Below are 18,046 nucleotides of genomic sequence, written 5' to 3'. Positions count from 1 at the left end.
GCTGGTGTTTGGCTGGGCTGCATGGGATTTCTGGGATCTTGGTGGCTTGGGGGGCTCTGGGCCAGCTGCTGGCCCAGAGGTAGCTTTTCTGGAGGGCTGATGCCTGTACCTGAAAGCAGAAAGTGGCAAGCAGGGGGTGCCCTCAAACTAGCACGTTTTGTGGAAGATGCTGAGCCCTCCCTCGGGCTGGAGATGGTTAATGGCACTGGGAGTGTGCCGGGGGCAGGTCAGCCCATGGGCTGACTCAGGCTGTGGTCGGGCTTGAGCACCCAGCACAGAGACTCTCATCGTGTGGCTGCTGCTCTGACATGTTTTATGGCCTTGTGTCATCTTACTCCTGGTCCTGTCCAGCCCCACTGCTGCCAGAATAACCCACAAGAAAGGCTGTTATCATGAATTTCCCTGACTTGTTTTGGGGCAAGGGAAGATCACACTTCTCTGGATGTCTCTGGGAGCCAAACCACAGCAGCTCCTTCCTAGTTTCCATCGACCTCATGCATGTGCAATCACACAAATGCATGGGGTGGTGCCAGGCAGGGATGTGTGTGGAGGCATCAACAGCTCCTGGTCCCATCTCTCCCTCTGTTCCATGACAAAGTGAGGCCATTTTCTCCTAGAACACACTTTGGGTTTGTTAACCAGTTCTCCAAGGACTGTGTGGACTGCTGCTCCTTGAGGCTTATTTCAGATGAGCACAGCAGAGATGTTTCCAGCAAGTTTCTGGGGTGGTGGGAAATGCCTTGATGCAGGGCAGGGGGCTCCGCTATATTAGCCGGCAGAGAAGCCACACAGCTGTGCTGGGCTCTGCTGGAGCTGGTGATAAGCTCAGGGACACACTGGCATGTGCTGTGCCTATGGGTGACAGGGACTGCCTGGGTGTGATGGCACACTGGGGAAGAGCCACTCTGCTTGCTGGTCTGGTTCTTGCTCCCTCATCCCCTCCCCTCCCCTCCCCTCCCCTTCCCTGCCAGGGCTGCCAAAAATGGGCATGTTTCTCCTTTTGTCATTTTTCCATTGTAAGGCTTCATGCTGGTTTAGGAAAAAAGGCTAATAATTTATCACTGTAATAGGGTTTTTCTGGCCGAAGAAAAGCCCATTAAAGCCTTGCTAAGTATAGGAACCCAAGTTTCATTGTGTTTATATTTTCTAATTACCTCCAGATGATGCCAGTGTGTAGCTGAATATTGGACTGTAAGTACTGGCTGGTTTATGTTCCATTGGTTCAGTGGCTACTTCATGCAAATCTGCCCTGGTTGGAGAGTTAAAGAGTTTATTTAGGAAGGAGGGAAGATGCTGGGAGGTGCCTTACCTATGCAGTGATCCTGCAGGATGCTTTTAGTGTTTGCTCCTCTCCAACCATCCTCTTTGCCCTGGGATGGGACAGCCCAGGATCTGCTGCTCTCTGGGCGCCACTGGTGTAGGTCAGTGACATTGCAGTGAATTGAAGCAACCCCAGCTCTTGCCAGGAAGTCAGCTGGTGCTTCTGAGGGGCACTTAATCTTTAAAATATAGGATTTAAAAAAAAAAAGTCCTTGAGGAAAACGTTTTGTTCATTTTTGTGCTTCAAGTGTTCACCCAAACTCCCCTTAGGCTTGCAAATAATACTGCTGGGGAATTTGCAATGCTTCAGTGATTTTATTTAAATACTAATTTGGGTGAAATGTGGCTCAGTGTAAGACATCTTGGTGTAAGGGTCATCCTGATGGTGGGAAATTTCCCTATGGGAAATCCACCTGGATCCCTCTGTGTATCAGCATGCAGAACAAAGAGGGTAGCTGGAATGTTCTCATCGAAGCACTGTGCTCTCCTTTGCTCATGCAGATGAGTGGATGGAAGAGGTTGGCCTAAGAGCTTGCCTAGGGTGGTCCAGCAGGATGGAGACAGTGCTCCTGTCTGCATGGCTGTCTCCTGGCTCCTGATCTGCAGCCAGTGACCATCCTCCCTTCTAAGTCTCATTGTGTTTTGCTCCCAAGGACCCTCTACAAATCTTCCTTTTGACTGCTGGGATCTTTTCAATTCTGCGTAAAGATCTGTGGACAGATTTTGTTTGTGACTGATTGGAAACTTATCAGTATAATTATACAAGCATATGTTTTATAGGTTGCATCTTAACACTGTTAAACATCAATCTGGTATTTACTGTGAGTTATATTAACTGTTAGTGATGACTATTACACAAATGCTGACATAATTATTGAACAAGAGCCATTTGAAATTGCAGACTCCCTATATGTGCCACTGTGTAATACTTCTCTCTGTTACTGAACTGAGAAAAGGGGCTTCAAGTATCCAGACCCCTTGATGTATTTATGTGGCTAAAGGCATGATGGATTTCATATGTTGCAAAATCTGAGTTTTCATTTAAAAATAATAATAACTGGGCTCTCCAGGTTGCCAGCTCTGCTCAGTGCCTTCGTTCTCCCTTACCTTGATCAACAGGAAAGCCCCAATAGCCAACACACCTTTCACAGATTCTGAACTCAACCTTTATTGTGTGGTTTGGGGTTTGGTTTTTTTTTGTTTTGCCTGAGTCTGCAGACACTGTCTCAAGGGCTTTCAGTTCTCAAGACAGCTTTCCACTGCAAGGGCACAAAGAGATGTGCCATGGACAGAGGGGACATTGCCACAGAGCATGATGGCCTCATTCTGCCATCACCATGGGACTATTTTAAGGGTGGGATCTTCCTAGATGTGAAATGTGTGACGGTGGGGTTGCTGTGTCACCTTCTCTTATTGGTATCTCATTCAATAAGATGCTGCTTTCCATTGGATCTGATGGGGAGGGAGATCAGGGAAGCTGGAAAGGTGTGGAGAGCAAACATTTGGGAGCTTGTTAAATTGGGGAAGGGGGGAAAGAATATTGGTTTTATAAAAAAGGAATTCTAAATGACTCAGGATGCAATAAAAGCTCCATTTCCAGCTGAGTAGATTGGGTTACACTTTGGGTTGTGGAGCTGGGGGGGAAATAATGCTGTGCCTCTCATTTGGGTGTGTGTGCAGAGATGGGGCATGACCTTCTCCTGGGCTCAGGAGGCCTTGGAGGGAGATGAGATCTGGGGTTTGGAGCTGATCTCAGGATCTCCCCTGCTCCATTTGCATGCAGGATGGCACAGTGCAGCCTCTGGTGGCTGCTTATCACGGAATGTGCCTTTGATGATACAGGACACCTGGGAGCACTAAATAGTGACGTATAATGGGCCAGATAAAAATAAATACTCATTTTGTTCTGGCTGTGGCTCACAAGTGGAAGTTATCATCTCTCCAGCTCTCTGAAGGGGTTGGGATGCCTTTGCTGTCTTAGCCGTGTGAAACCTTGGGCTGCAGGATGGGAAATGAGGAGGGGGCTCAGGTCTTGTATGCTGGTGCTGTGAAGCCTTGAATCTCTGTTTCGAAAAACTTTTCTCCCTTGGTGATTCTCTGAGGGGGGAAGGTGGATCTTGAAGAAGAGTCTCCCCAGAGGGGAAAGGGCTGCATGGACAGGCAGCTCAGGGCAGAGAGGGGGTAATGGAGCAGCCCTTACTATCATGGGAAGGCATTGCTGCTTTGCATGGCTTGGGAAACCCTCTCAGACCAAATGAACCACAAAGGGGGAAAGGTGCAGCACAGCAGTGTCCTTACAATGTCCTTATCCCAGCCCAGGGAAGGAGCATCCAGCTCCTGCTACCCCTAGGGTATGCCCAAGATGCATTAAACCCGCAGCTTGTTGTGTGCCTGCTAGTGCTGTGAAGTCATAGCTCACTGTGCTTACTGTGCTTCTGGTCTGCTTTCCCAGGAAAGTGAGCCCTGCAAACAGCTGTGTGCCTGTTTTCCCCTTTTCCACCCCATAACTCCCTTCCAGATTTGACTCACCCAGCAATAAGGCAGAGGTTCAGGTTGGTGAGGAGCAGGAGGTGGTGAGCAGAGTGATGCTGAGGATGTCCCCGCTGAGGACAGGCTGATGTGGGAGCTCAGCATCCAATGCCCAGGAGGCTGTGCCTTCATCTCATCGGGGTTTCAATCCCTGGATGCTGCTGGGGCTGGGAAGGGATGCTGGGCTGCTCTGCCTTCTGCAAAGCACAGCCTGGGGCATCCCCATAAGTACAGGCAGGTGCTGTTTGCTCTCAAGGCAGAAATAAAGTTGGTGAATCAAGGGGATTTTATTGCCTTAAAGGAAAAGCTGCTTCCCTGCCTTTATCTTCCTCTCTGGAGAAGCATTAAGGTGCAGGGGAGCAGGACCTGCTGGCTGGGCTGCAGGGTTAGGCATTGCCTGCCAGCCCTGAGGGCTTGCTGATTTAATATTTTTTACATCTAATAGGAGTAAAGAAAGGCAAATGGTCCATGAGGAGAGTCCCACAGCATAAACTATTGGAATAACAGATGGAAATATTATATTTTTTGAAACATTCTTGCTGCAGAGCCGCCTCTTTGAAGTGTGTTTGAGCAGAACACACCGTGCCAAGAAGAGGGGGAAAAATTATTCGTGTCAGCAGAGCTGGGAGCTCGGGTGTCTTAGATGCTGCAGAGCCCCAGCTCACTGGACCACTCACCCTTGCCAGGGAGGGGATGAAGGTCTGGCAGGACCTGTCCACTGCAGACAAATCCACCAGCTGTGCTCAGGTGAGATGGTGAATATGGGGTTTTCCAGAGCTGTTAATGTCCTGTGCTCACTCACAGCACTGCCTGACTACATTTGCACTTCTGCTTTTTTCTCCTGGATGATGAATGATTTTAGGGAAGGGAAGAGGATTAAAGGTTTATGGGATTTTTCTCCAGAAAGTGTAAGAATACAGTTTTTCCTTCCACCTGATGCTCTTGTTCTCAGAATGAAAAATTCCACATTCAGTCAATTATGGGGAGGTTCAAGAAGCAGTGTGGCACCCCCAGGGCTCTGCCTGGAGATGTGGCATTTCTTTAATGAGGCTGTGAGGAAGAGGTGAAGAAAATGTTGATGGAGGCAGGTTGCAAGCAGCCAGCACCACTACAGGAATGGGCAGAGAGCTCTTCAACTGGGGAAATGCCCCATTGCCCAGCTCCCACCAGGGTGGCTCTGCAGGCCTGGGCGACACCCAGCATTGGAGCAAAGCTCAGAGCCGGAAAGCCCCATCTCCACTGGGTACTGAGAGCACAGCTTGGTCTGCCCAGTTAGCAGGGAGAGGTTTAGGTTGGAAGAAGCTCCCTTCAAAGCATGCAGGAAGGAATAAAACAAGGTCAGGCAGAGTGACAAGGCTCTCAGCTCTGTTTAAGGGGCCCCTTTGGGTGAATAAACACTGCTGTGATCTGCAGAAGCTTTTCTTGAGCCCTGTCTGTGGAGGAAGGTGGCTCTTGGTGCTGGGCTGGTGGGTTTGGCCCTGAGATGCTGGTGGAGCTTGCAGCACACCTGGGTGGTCCTGACTTCAAAGCGGGTGTCCTGGGGAGACTATGGACACAGCATCCTCCTGCTTGCAGGTGTGTGCTCAGTGCCTGCTGTCCTGGGCATGGACAGAAGAGTCACTGGCAGAACTGTGTCCCCTGCACCAAGTCAGGAGGGAAAAGGAATCCCTGTGTGCGAGAGGGACAGGACAGTGCCTTTTCTAGGTCATGCTAAGTGGGGAGGATGGTTGTGCTGGGTGAAGAGAAGCTGCATTACTCTGGCTTGTCCCCAGCTCAGCCTGGCTAAGCAGGACATTGGCATTCCCCAGAAGAGTTTTTCTCCCCCTGAGCAGAGAGTTGTGACTGTCCTTAGACCTGCCATTTGCTATGGCTAAGTGCAAATGTGTAGACCCCAAAAGATGCTGTGCTTTTGAGAGATTAGCAGGAGAGGCTGGCTTTGTGCTGATGAGTTTCCTGAGCTGGTCTGGCTGTACAACATCAGGATGAGCATATGTGGGTCCTCTCCATCATACAACTTCAACATGTTTTCCCTTCACAGCAGGGAGCAGCGCTAGCTGCTGGGGGCCGTGCTGTGACAGCAGGCTGCACTGCCATCCCGTACCTGTTTGATCTCATGGTGCAAAGACGTGTGTGTTATGAGCTTGTGATAAAGTTCCTGTGATAAAGCAGTGAAGATGTGACAGCTCCAGCCAGGCCCCCACCCCAGCCTGTGCTCTGGGATACAGATGTTGGCTGTGCCACTCTGCACACTGCTGGTGGATGGTCCCAGCAAAACGTTGCGAAGAGTATTTAAGACTCGCAGAGGTACTTGGAAATTTGTTTCCTTTCTGATGGGAAGTGAAGTTTGTGATGCTGTAAAGGTGCTGTATGGCTCTCTCTGAAGGGAATCAGGGCATGAGAACTGCTTGCTGAGTTGTGCCAGTGTGGCAGCCCCACATCCTGGGTGCCTTTTGTCCTTCCAGGGAGTAGAAAGAGAAACCCATTCCTGGCCTGGGCCATGATGCTTGTTGGCAAAGGCTTTGCTACTTCAGCAAGGAGACTGGATTTGGATGAGGCTGCCGAGTGTGTATTTGCTCAGGGTGTGTATTTGCCCTTGCTGCTGTGACCAACATTCTCCCCAGGGAATGGGGAAAGTGAGCATGGGGACACCAATGTCCCTGCATTGCCAGTGGGTGTGGAGCAAAGTCACCTGTGTCCTGCCCTTAGCCCAGTGCAGAGGAGTGGCTGGACACAGCTCTGCTCCAAAGGAGCCTTGGTCTTCCCACTGAGCTCTCAGGCAGCCAGAGCTGGCTCTGCTTCCACCGGCCTGATGGCAGTTCCGCTCCTAGTAAGTTAATCTGATGGGTTTTGTCATGAGCAAAACAAGAAATCACGTTTTTAATAATAAAAAAAGGGTCCTGCATCTTGTTAACATCTGGAGTTCAATCATTTCTGTGCTCAAAACTGTGGAATGCTTCAGCACAATATAAATCTTGCCACTTGCTGTACATGGGCTCCAGATGGGGAGGGAGAGTTCATATTCACTTGTAACCCAGATGGGTGCTGGCGGCTCTGACTGGAGCCTCCACAGCGTGTGGATCCCCTGGGATCCAGCTCCCACGCTGGGTGAGAGTGCTGAGCCCCCCAAAAGGGCTTGGCATGGCAGGGTTGTATCCCAGTGCCCCTCTGGAGATGGGGGATGTCTCTCCACTGCCTAAAAGCTTGTGCTAAAGGCTTCTCAGAACCATGGAGTGATGGAGCTCCAGCCAAACGCTCCCATGGGAACAAAGCAAAGGCTAGGTTGGGCATCTCCCCTGGGTGATGGATGCCAGTGGCAGGGCTGGAGCTGTGTCCCCTGACAGCACCCAGTGCCATCAGACAGGACCATGCTGGGGTGATGGGACTCTGAGACCCCATGGGCTTGTGTCCTCTGCAAGCATCACCACTTTGTATTGCACCCAGATCACTGATAAATGCATTAAATCCTGGAGCAGAGCTGTGGGATGCCTGGCTGTTAACCCAAGATCAGGCTGAAAACAAAGCATTTATCCTTGCTCTGCTCCTTTGCCAGCCTCTAATCTGGACCAGTTCCTTCCCTTTTGCACAATAACTAATTTCCTTAATAATCCCTGGAGGTAGAGTTTTCTGAAAATCTGAGTGTACCCATCATACCAGGAACATTTTTAACGAAAGCAAGAGAATTTATTCTCTCTGGAAGTTTAATTTTCACTAAAAAGAAACTTAAATTGCAGGGGGTTTTTTTGTTTAAACCCAAGATTTGTGCAGCTTGACACCAAAACTCAATGAGTTTTTTCTAGGGTTTTTTGACTTTTCAGGCAAATTTTCACAAAAATATTTTCTGGTTTTGTTTTTTGGGGGTTTTTTTTTGGTTTTTTGGTTGGTTGGTTGATTGGTTGGTTGGGGTTTTTGTGTTTGTTTGGGGGGTGGGGTGGTGGGTTTTTTTGGGGGGTGTGTTTGGTTTTGGGGGAGTTGTTTTGGTTTTGTTGGGTTTTGTTTGTGTTTTTGTGGGGGTTTTGGGGTTTTTTGTTGTTGTTGTTTGGGGTTTTTTTTGTTTCGGTTTTTTTTTTTTAAAAAGCTGCCTTTGACTGAAAACTGACCTGCTATGAACTGTTTAGATGGAAATTTTTCAAGCAGCCATAGTCAGGATATTGATGTGAGAAAGGCAGTAGTAGACCTGCAGGCAGGAATAGGAAATATGTGCTCAGAGACTTGGGGAAGGCCTGTGCTACTTGTGGGTTTCTTGGTGTTATAGATGAGGCACAGCAGTTTGGCTTCTCCATGTTTTTAGGGGTTTTGGGGATGTCTAGAGTGGAAACATCACAACCAGGCTGGAGATTGATTTTTCTGTGATAACATAATGGTTTACAAGCTCTGATACACAAGGTGTGTGGCTGAATCTTTTCAGGAAAGCCACCAGAAATGTTTTTGCTGGGTTTCTTTTAAGGCACATGTTCTCTTTGAGACCCTGCCCACAAAAGTAAGCTCTTAATTTCCATTAAAAACACTGTTTGCCTAAATACCTTCTGAGGGTCAGGGTTTGCCAGCTGATATCTAGGTCTTATCTGTTCCTTTGGGCATTTAGATATCCTTAAACTGCCTGGCTCTGAGCTCTCAGTGGCTTCAAAGGACAGTAGGGATGTGCCTGCTGGTTTTCCTAAATAGAGACACTTTCCTGGTCGAGGGCTGGATCACCATTCTCAGCGGGGCTCTGATGGATGACCTATTGCTCTGACAACCCCCTTCCCCCCAATTTCCATCACTGGCTTATTTATGGGGAAACAGAGTCCAGGCATATGAAAATAATTTTTTTTTTTTATCAGTTTGGCTGGAAAACTCAATCTGCTCAGGTGTGAATTCAGTGCTGCTTGTAGGCAGCTCTTGGTCAAGAGGATAGCGGTCAAGTGAGGGTCTCAAGGCTGGACTGCTGCAGAAAATCATAGAATATCCCATGTTGGAAGGTTCCATAAGGATTCTTATGTTGAACTCCCTGCTCCTTGCAGGACAACCTAAAACTAGTGTGCTTCATCCTGCTGTGCTTGTCAGGTGATCTGGAGAGAGCTTTGGGCTCTACATGAGCTGACATCACCTGTGGGGTTTTAAGCAATGTGTTTCCCTGTGTCAGGCTAAGTCTGCAGAGGAAGATTTCGGGAGCTACTTTGAAATGTGGAGCTGTTCTTGAGGAGGAGAGGTGATTATTAGCATGGATTGATGCTGGGGTGATGGCAAGGAGGGAATGTGTGTCCCTGCCTCAGGTGTAGGGAGGCTCTGGAGATGCATGAGGAGGCAGGTGTGGGTTACCAACACAGTCAGACTGATATGTTAGCCTTTGAAACTCCCTTTTCCACCCAAGAAGGCTTGACTTCTCACAAAATGAATGTTTCCACATAAAATGTCAGGCCTCTTTTTAAAAAAAACCCCCAGTTTTAACTGAAAAACCCAAAAGAACCAAACCGGAAATTAAAAGATTTGGGCTGTTAAACATTGGATTCCCAGAAATTCAAAAAAGAAAATCAGGCTGAATCGTTTTGGTTTTGGTTCCCAGGTTTTTTTCCTCCCTTGGGAAACAATCTACCCTTGATTTGACAGAGGAAGAAAGAGACAGGCAAAATAAATCAATGGGAATCTCTGCCAAGCTGATTGAGGGGCTAAATATTCCTTCCTGACCTTAAAATCAGAGATCCAGTAGCCCCAAATTACTAGCAGGATGCTCACCCAGCCACTGGGATGGTTTTCCAGCACCTCAGGACTCCCACCAAACCTCTTTAACCATCTTAGCTGGGAAAGAACAGGGAGAAGATGGATTAGAAATCATCTCCCTTGGATCAAAGCCACTTGAGGCATAAGAAGCAGGCGTGAAAGTTTTATCTCTGGCTGCCCCAGTGTGGGTTTGTTGTTGCTGACCGGGCTGTGGCTCTTCCATGCTCTGATAACCCTGGGAGGAGGAAGGGTCCCAGCTTCTTCCTCAGCTCTTGTAATGGAGAGGCAAAAGGAGAATCCCCAAGTTTGCTTTTCCCCTTGTCCATGGTTGAATATCTGTAGATGTTGTTTGCTAAACAAGAGCGCTGGTGGCAGAGGAATTAGAAGAAATCCCTTCTTAATTGGAAACAGTGAGTCTGTGTATTTTTTCAGTTGTCTATTTTGGGCCTTGTAAAATTAAAGTTATTAACTGTAATGCAGCGGTTTCCAGATTCCCACAGCCCTTTACAATAGTGGGGAAATTCATCCCAGGTCACTGGGAGCCTTTAATGAATACATTAAGGCTTATTATTAAAATAAAGTACTTGCAGCTTTATGGGAGACATCTGGCAAGGCTGCTTGTCTCTCTGAAGGCTCCCTGAGTGTCCTCTCCCGGCGTGCACCACGTCAGGCCCGGCAGAGGCTTTCAGGAGCTGTTCTCCTCACAAGGATTCCCACAGGAGGCTCTGGAGGACACAGAGTGCCTTTGCTGGATGTGATGGAGAGCAGTTGTGCCAGATGTACCCCTGTGGTGGCTCCAGTGGTGTTTCTGGAGCCAAGCAGCCCCTCGCTGGTGCTGCAGATACCTGGGTGAGCCCTGCTGGGATGCTCTGGCTCAGCAGAGCGGATGCACCAGGGTAAAGCTGCCTCATTCACCAGTGTGATGTGGAGGCAGAGCTGAGCTTGGGCTAACCCCGGGAAGGAGAGGAGAGTCTGGGCAGAGCCAGCTGGTCTGGGTGCAGGCAGCTCAGCCTGGAGCCAGCTGCTGGCCAGCTGTGCTCGCCCAAAGCAGGGCACTACAACTGATAAGTGGCTTCGTATTGCATCGTGTGGCTGTGCCCACACAACACTGCGCCACTACATCATACAACAACTCCTCGGTGTTGCCCAAAAAGCTAGGAGCTAAATCCTTGGGGGTTAGGGCCAGAAAGTTCACGGGGCTGGCAGTGCTGGGAGCAGGTACTGTGTTCGCGTGCCGCCGAGAGCAAAGCGCGGCTGGGAAGGGTCTGGAATGGCGGGTGATCTTATCGCTGCTTTATCTCTATCCAGCCTTGATCCCGGCACAAAGCGGGGCCACGTGGCAGTAATTGTGTTAGGAAAACAAACTAATCTCCGAAGGGACAGAGAGCAGCTGTTGGGCTATCAGTGCTATCAGGGAAATGGATGTGGCCTGCCAGCTCTAAGAGCTGCTGCGCTGGAGCAGGGGCCAGCCGGGGGATGGAGGGGGCAGAAAGGGAAGGAAAATAAGTTTGGGCTGCCAGGTGAGACTGAAGAGTGTTTGTCGTGGCATTTGCCGAGAAGCTCTTTGCCTGCCAAAATGTTTGTAAGGCACGGTCTGGCGGTTCAGGTGTAGGAGTGGGGAGAGCCAGGTTTAGGCTTGGCAGACCCCTTATCACCATCTGCCTGATGTCTCCTCTGTGCTCCTTGTCTAGTTTGGCAGCAGGTTTGAAGAGCTTCCTCTTATTGAGCCCCCAGCAAAGATTGCCCTGTGTCCCAGGCACCCCAAAACCTGACGCTGACTGCAGCTTGCCCATCTCAGGGTTGGGCTTGCCCTCCCTTGTGGCTAGCACAGGTCTTTCCCATGAGAACTTTCTCCTGTGTTTTATAAACAAAGATAAAGTTTGGATGTTATTAAAACAGTGTCTCGAGATTTGGACAGTTCAGGCCTGGCCAATCAGGCCTAGGGGGAGGTTTCTGACTGACCAATCTGGGTGATCTTTGAAAAGTCTATATAGGTTGGAATCAAAATAATAAAGCTCTCTTTTCTATGCCACGCTGAGAATCCAGGTCTTCTTCTCTGCTAGTGGCTCAACAGCGACACTCCCTCACTGTCCCACTCCCCTCTTCAGCCCAGTCTGGTGACTGCAGAAAGGGTGCAGGGCCCAGACCCCAAGAGTGTGCTGGGGAGATGGAACAGGATCCTGGAGATGCATTTGGAGATCAGGCTGCAGCAGAAAGAGCCTTCCTTGCAATATTGCCCCAGATTTGCAAGGGAGAGGAAACACACAATGGTCAGGCTGGATCTGTGAGCTGGTTATCTCTTCTGTGAAACCATTGGCAGGAAATTAATTACAGTGATCCTACAACTGTTGTGCTTGGCTCTCCCCTCAGCTCTCCTCTCTGCCTGGGTCTCTAGCCCAGGAACTGAGCCATTTTCATGCAGGGAAACACGGGATCCTCTCCCAAATCCTGAGTGTGAGCATCTTTGGGATGGTGGAAGGTAGGGAGGAGAGCAAATGGCAGAGGCAAGTCAGCCCCACAGGTTGTACATGTGCCCCTTCTCCCCAAAAAGATGGATCAAGCCCCTGGTTTTGAATAACCCCAAACTTGGGGAAGATTACAATCTAGCTCTGAAGTGTCTGGCTCTGACCCAACACAAACATTGTTGTTTCTAGATTATATGTTTAAGAGAAAAGAAAATCCTATCATTTATTAATGCCAGCAAGACACACACTTGTATTTAGTCTGTCCTCCATAATCTAAGGCTTCAGCTGAGATGGATTTGAAAAAATAAAAAAAAAAAAGGCCAGAATTACACAGCTCCCAAAAGTGTTCCTGAAAATAAATTTTTGCCATGTTCCTCCCCAGCAGTTAATTAAGACTTCTATTAAATGCTGACAGGAGCTTGATAGCGTTATATGTTGCAGCAGGCTCTGTTCATGGTGTTATAATTATGGCAGTAAAACAGTTTCCATTATAGTTCTCCTTTTCATAAGCTCATAACTTCTGAAAACATTCACTTTTCACGTTGAAATGTTTGCATGCCTGGCTTTAACCAGGTGGGACTTTATTTTTTTTTTCTTTAACTCTGAGAAAAAAAATCCATGTAGTCCTTTTTGAGTTATGGGGGAGCAAATATGATATTTTTCTTTTTTCAACTGGAATATAGGTGAGGGGGGAAAAGGTAATGACATCATTTTTCTAAAGAGATGGATGGCAAAAGGCTGTGATACCTGATGCTTGCTTTGAAAATGGATAGGCTGGGCTTTGCAGAGTGCCTGGGGCATGTCTCATAAAAAAAAATTCCTATCTCTGACTTGAAAGCCTTGGTGAAGCCAATGGCAGAGCCCTGAGAAAATCCACGTGTCACCCATGAGAAGTGACTCTTGGTTGTAGGTTAAAAATAGAGGTTGGTAATTAATAACTCTTCCCTTCTGGCAACATTTTTGAGGTACTGACAGTATTTCTCATCTCTCGTGGGGATGAGGAGTCAGTTCTGAAAAATTCTGTGAACTAGAAAACCAAAGGGTAAGATCTTTTAAGGTCAATGAAAATATTTTTCTTTGATAATTTCAAGCTTCCTGTTTTGATAGGGATTTTTTTTTCTATGAGCAGCTTAATTCTGAAGAGAGAAGACCTTTTCAACTAAAGCCCTGGGATGTGTCACTAAAGGAAATGTAAAAGCCAAACATTCGGACAATTTGGAAAAAAGTTTGAGGTTTTTTCCAAGTTGAAACAACTGTCCCAACCACCCTTGCCTGCAGAAAGTTAAATGGGCATTTTCCCACCATTCCCCTTCCCAGGCCTGTTGCACAGGGATTTTCCCAGCTGGCCTGTTGGACAGTGGACAGATACAGGAATGGGGCAAATGAGATGGAGCCACATTGGCAGGAGCAGCTTGAACCACTGTGGGACTTCACTGGACTCTTGATTTTAATTGTCCCAGGGCACAAGCCCTGGGTGCCTCCAGGATTTTGTCCTCCTTCCCAGCCACCACCATCATGGTCCCTCTGGAGAGACTTCAAAGGCACAGGAATCTCTTGAGACCTTGAAGATATAGATGAGCTTCTACTGCAGCCTTCAAAAGCATCTGGGATGATTAACAGTCTGCCTCCTGATGGGGCCTTTAACCACATGGAAAGTACAATTTAGGCTCTTGAATTGTTCCTCTGCTCTTGGAATTTGCTTTGTTGGGACTGGTGGTTCTTAGTTGCCAGTCAAGGAAGGGCACCTGGCAGTGGGATCAGGTGGGAGTATGCCTGGAAAGCAATGCCCTTCCAGCATCATGCAGTTTTTCAGGCAGAGCCAAGAGAAAAGGTGTCCTGGAGGAGGATGAAGAGGATGAATGGAGGCACAGACCTGTCCCTGAGAGATGGCAAATGCACTCTGGCAACAAAATGAGCGATGCAGCAGGAGGGGATTGGCTGCCTCCAACCCCCTGGTCTTCAAAAGTGAATCAAGGGGACATCTAGCACTAAACATAGCAGTTACACTCTTTTCCTCTCTAAAACAGGGCCCTGACTGCTAAACTTGGTCACACGTTTATGTATGGCTTCACATTCCCCAGCGATGGCTGCGGGGAGTTTCCAAAGGCTGGCTGGGATTCCCACAGCTCCTCTCCCAACCCACAGAAGAGATTGGGCTGTGTGCATGGCAGTGAGGAGGCTCTGCAGGCTGTTCTGCCTTTCCCCTGCACTGTGCCCCTGCCTGGGGCTGCGGAAGGACTGCTGCCTCCCCGGTGTGCTGTGCACAGCCCCTGGCTGGCCTGGCTGCTTTCTTTGGCGTGGCGGGAGCTCGCTTGGCTCTGGCGAAAAGCTGTCTTGACACTGATGTAATCGAAATGCAAATATCGCTGAGGGAAGCTTATCTGCAAGCATGCCCAGCCCTGGAGCCAGCACCCCCAGCCCCAGCACTCTGCCTGGGGCAGCGCCAGCAGGGTTGCGTGGCTGGTGTGAAGTCAGCTCAAAATGATGGCATGGAGGCACGCAGCTGAGACCTGGGGAGGAGATTAGAGCTGAAAAAATCTGCCTTGGCTGCTAGACTCAAGGGTCTTTGCTGATCTGGACCCTTTGTCTTTAGGTTTTGCTCCCTGGGGCTTTCCCAGAGAGTTTCTCTGTCAAGGGGTAGCAGAATGGGTATGTGCCCCAAGTGCTACCCAGATACCCTCTCTGGGGTGCCTCAAGCAACTCTGAGCAGCCCCAAAGGCAATGGAAATCTTGGTCTAGATAGTGGACTCACTTTGTGTCCTTGCTAAAGACTGGAGACAAGGGGAGATGTAGGATTCAGGCCAAATGTACATACTGGAAACAAAAGAGAAAAATTCTCCACTGATAACAAAAAAGCCCTGAAGTGCTCAAAACTGTTGTTCCTGGTATTGAGTTGGACAAAAATGGAATGAGCAAGGAGAGATCAGAAGGTAGGAAGTTACACCAATGCTGCTTCTGTTGAGGGAGAGGTTTACTCCATAGAGTAAAATCTTTCAAAAGTTTTGTGAACACTACAAATATCTTTGGGTGAACAACACTGCAGGTGTGGGATGGTGGAAAGGAGCTGCAAAATGAAGAATGTCAGATGTTATGCTGATTCAATCAGAAGCTTCTGGTGTCCATGCACAGGCAGCAGTGATTTCTTAGGGATGGAGCGTGGATGCTGTGACTTTTAAAGCCAAGGGTTGCACCTGACCTGTACTTTTCAGCTAGTTCCCAACAGACCAGCCTTCTTCTCCTCCATGCCATCCTCTGGTGTCAGACACAACAGGACCGTGTGTCTGTCAGAGGCAGTCTGTGGCTTTTGAGCTGCTGGCAGTGACCTGGTGCTAATTTTCAGCTTCTGACCCCGAATTTACAACAGGAGTGGAGGCAACTTGAATCAGCACTGTTCTTGGTGTGCTCTGAGAGGGTTTGTCACTCTGCTTCCCCTGTGGCATTAGGTTGTTCCTTGAGCCTGTGCTGTTGGGTTCAGACTTCCCTGCTCTCCCACTAACCTGCTGCCTCCACCCCAAGTGTTTTTCCAGACTGCATCAATAATTGAAAGTGCAGAGGTAGCAGGGCACGGATCTATGTCTGAGCCCTCCTTGCCTTCAGTACCCCGGCAGGGAAGAGGAGAAGTGAAGGGGGAAAGGCTTTTATTCCCTTTGAAAAAGCAGGAACATGGGATGTGCATTAGGCTTTCTTCTTCAGGGAGTATTGCTGCGTTTCGCCTCTCGCAGCTGTCCCTGGACGCGCGCACCCCGCGCCCCTCCCCGCGCATTCCTGCACAAACCCCTTTTGTTCGCTGCCCTCAGCCAATATACAGGCAGCAACAGCAGCCCAGATGTTCCCTATCAAACTCAGAGCCATGCCAACAAACTTTGGCACACATGAAAGTGTGCTGAGGAATGGGCCTCCGCAAATACCATTTCTTTTTTTCCCCCACCCTCCCATTCCTCTAAGTATTTTTTAAATGTTAATGGCTTCCACGCCGCGACAGCCGGCGGGGAGCTGCCGGGCCGGGCTCCGGGGGCGTCTGGCAAATTAATGCTTCAGGTATCCCCGGCGCCTCGGCGGGGCTGGGCTAACCTTGAGCCCCTGCCCTGTGTTTTCCCCGATGGCTTTCCAAGGCCGGGGCCGAGGCGGGGCTGTGTTCCCGTGGGTGACGTTGTTTGGAGGCAGTGACCCGCAGCCCAGCCGGCAGTGGGGAATGTGGGCAATGCTTGGGGGGGATTTGCTGTGAATCTGTTTTCTTCCAGCACTGTCGGGGCTGGCTTGTGATGACCTGGAAAAGCATAATTAAAGATGCTGTGGGGGCTGAGTGGCCCCTTTAGGCCTAGCTTTACCGCAATCCCAGTGCTTGGTGGGTGTGTGGAAGTGAGTTGGGTTTTTGGCTGGGGTGCGATGCAGTTTTTCCTCATCTCTTTCTCAACATTTTCCCTGAAGGCAATTCCTGCTGCTGTCATTCAGCTGTGAGCCCTGGTTCATGGTGCAGATGGGGCCACTGCACTTCCCAGGAGCACTGTTGGCACCACAAGCTGACAGAGATGACCTGGAGGACCAGGAGCTGAAGGACAGCATGGCCAGGATTCAGCTTTACGAACCAGAATTGAGCTGGCTTTGGCCATGAGCAGATGGGTGAGTAAACAAATGAAAATCCTCCTCTGTCCACATGAATAAAAACCTACTTCAGCTGAGTAAAATGCAATCTTGAGGCTGTGCACGGATGTGCTTTGATGGAAGAGCTCCCTGTTGCACCCTGATGTGTAAATGTGGTTAAAAGTTGCTGCAGGCAGCAGCTGCCACCCCTCTCTGCTCCTGTGCAGGCTTAGCTCTGCCCCTCTGCTGATGTTTCTCCTCCCATCTCAAATGGCAGAGCCATGTCCCACTTCTCTGGCTCCACCATGGGGTCAGTGCCACATTTGGTGCCAACCACCCCAACTGTGGAGAGATGGGCTTGGGCAGGAGACAGCAAATGTTGCCCCTTGTTCACTGAACCAAGCAAAGGCTATTTCTGGCAGAAGATGCATTTTTATCTAATTTAAACAAGAGAAGCCCATTTGTTTCAGCACCAGGGCTCTCCAAAGACAGCTTGAACTACTTTTTTACCCCTCTGTTATAATGGCAGCAATGTATTTTTTCACTCCTCTCTCACACTGTAAAGATTGAAGCATTTTTGCTCAAATTTAATTTTTTTTCTTAAAACTCATCTGGATGAAGACCAGAGCTTGCAAAGTTTCCATGGAAGGTGGTGAACCTCTCTCCCCAGCAGTGGGCTTATCTGAGATCATCTCCATGAGTGTGCCAGGATTCCATACTGGAAAGAGACCCTTCTCAGAGGGTTTTGCATAAGAAGGGATGGAAGAATCCATTGCTCAGTGAATTTGGTTAAGAGAGGAGGAGACACTTGAGGTCCCAGGAGAGGGAGAACAGCTCCATTCCAGCCTGGAGCTGAACAGAGATGAAGCAATGATTGCAGAGAGCTTCAGAGGAACCACCAGATGTGCATGTGATAGCCAGGGCTGGGGAAGGGGGAGAAAAGGAGTTTACACAGTCCCAGAGCAGGAGCCAGCTCTGGCTACAAGGACTTGCTCTGATGGCAGCAATGACAGCTGCTCTGGAGGGGCCTGGCTGGGTGAGGGCCAGGGCCTTTTCTAGAGCTATCCTCCCTCTAGGCTTGTGCCTCTTGCAGTGGTGACAGTGATCCTCAAAAGGCAGTGTCAGCTGCACCCTCTGTATCCTTGTCCTGGCTCTGGACCTCAGAAAATAAATGTAACCTTTGAGAAAATGTTACGATAAAGAGGTGGTGGAAGAAAAATGGTCTGAGCTGATGAAAGCCCCCTCTCAGGGGGGAGAGAGAAGGGGGAAAAGATTATGGTTATTTTTTTACAAAGGATTTGTAGGTACTATTTCTAGAATGTAGGAGAAATTGAGCGCCAGTCTCAGGTTCCCTTCATTAAGGAGGGAAGGCAGCACATGGAATTTGCCATTAAAATAGTAGTAAGAATAATAAAAAAAACATAGCCCCTAAATTATCCTATTTAAAAATAAAA

The sequence above is a fragment of the Lichenostomus cassidix genome, chromosome 8, assembly GCF_008360975.1.
Source record: "Lichenostomus cassidix isolate B80296 chromosome 8, HeHo_3.0, whole genome shotgun sequence".
In the NCBI taxonomy this organism is placed as follows: Eukaryota; Metazoa; Chordata; class Aves; order Passeriformes; family Meliphagidae; genus Lichenostomus; species Lichenostomus cassidix.
The sequence above is the reverse complement of the archived record's forward strand: the minus strand, read 5'-3'. Positions refer to the sequence as shown.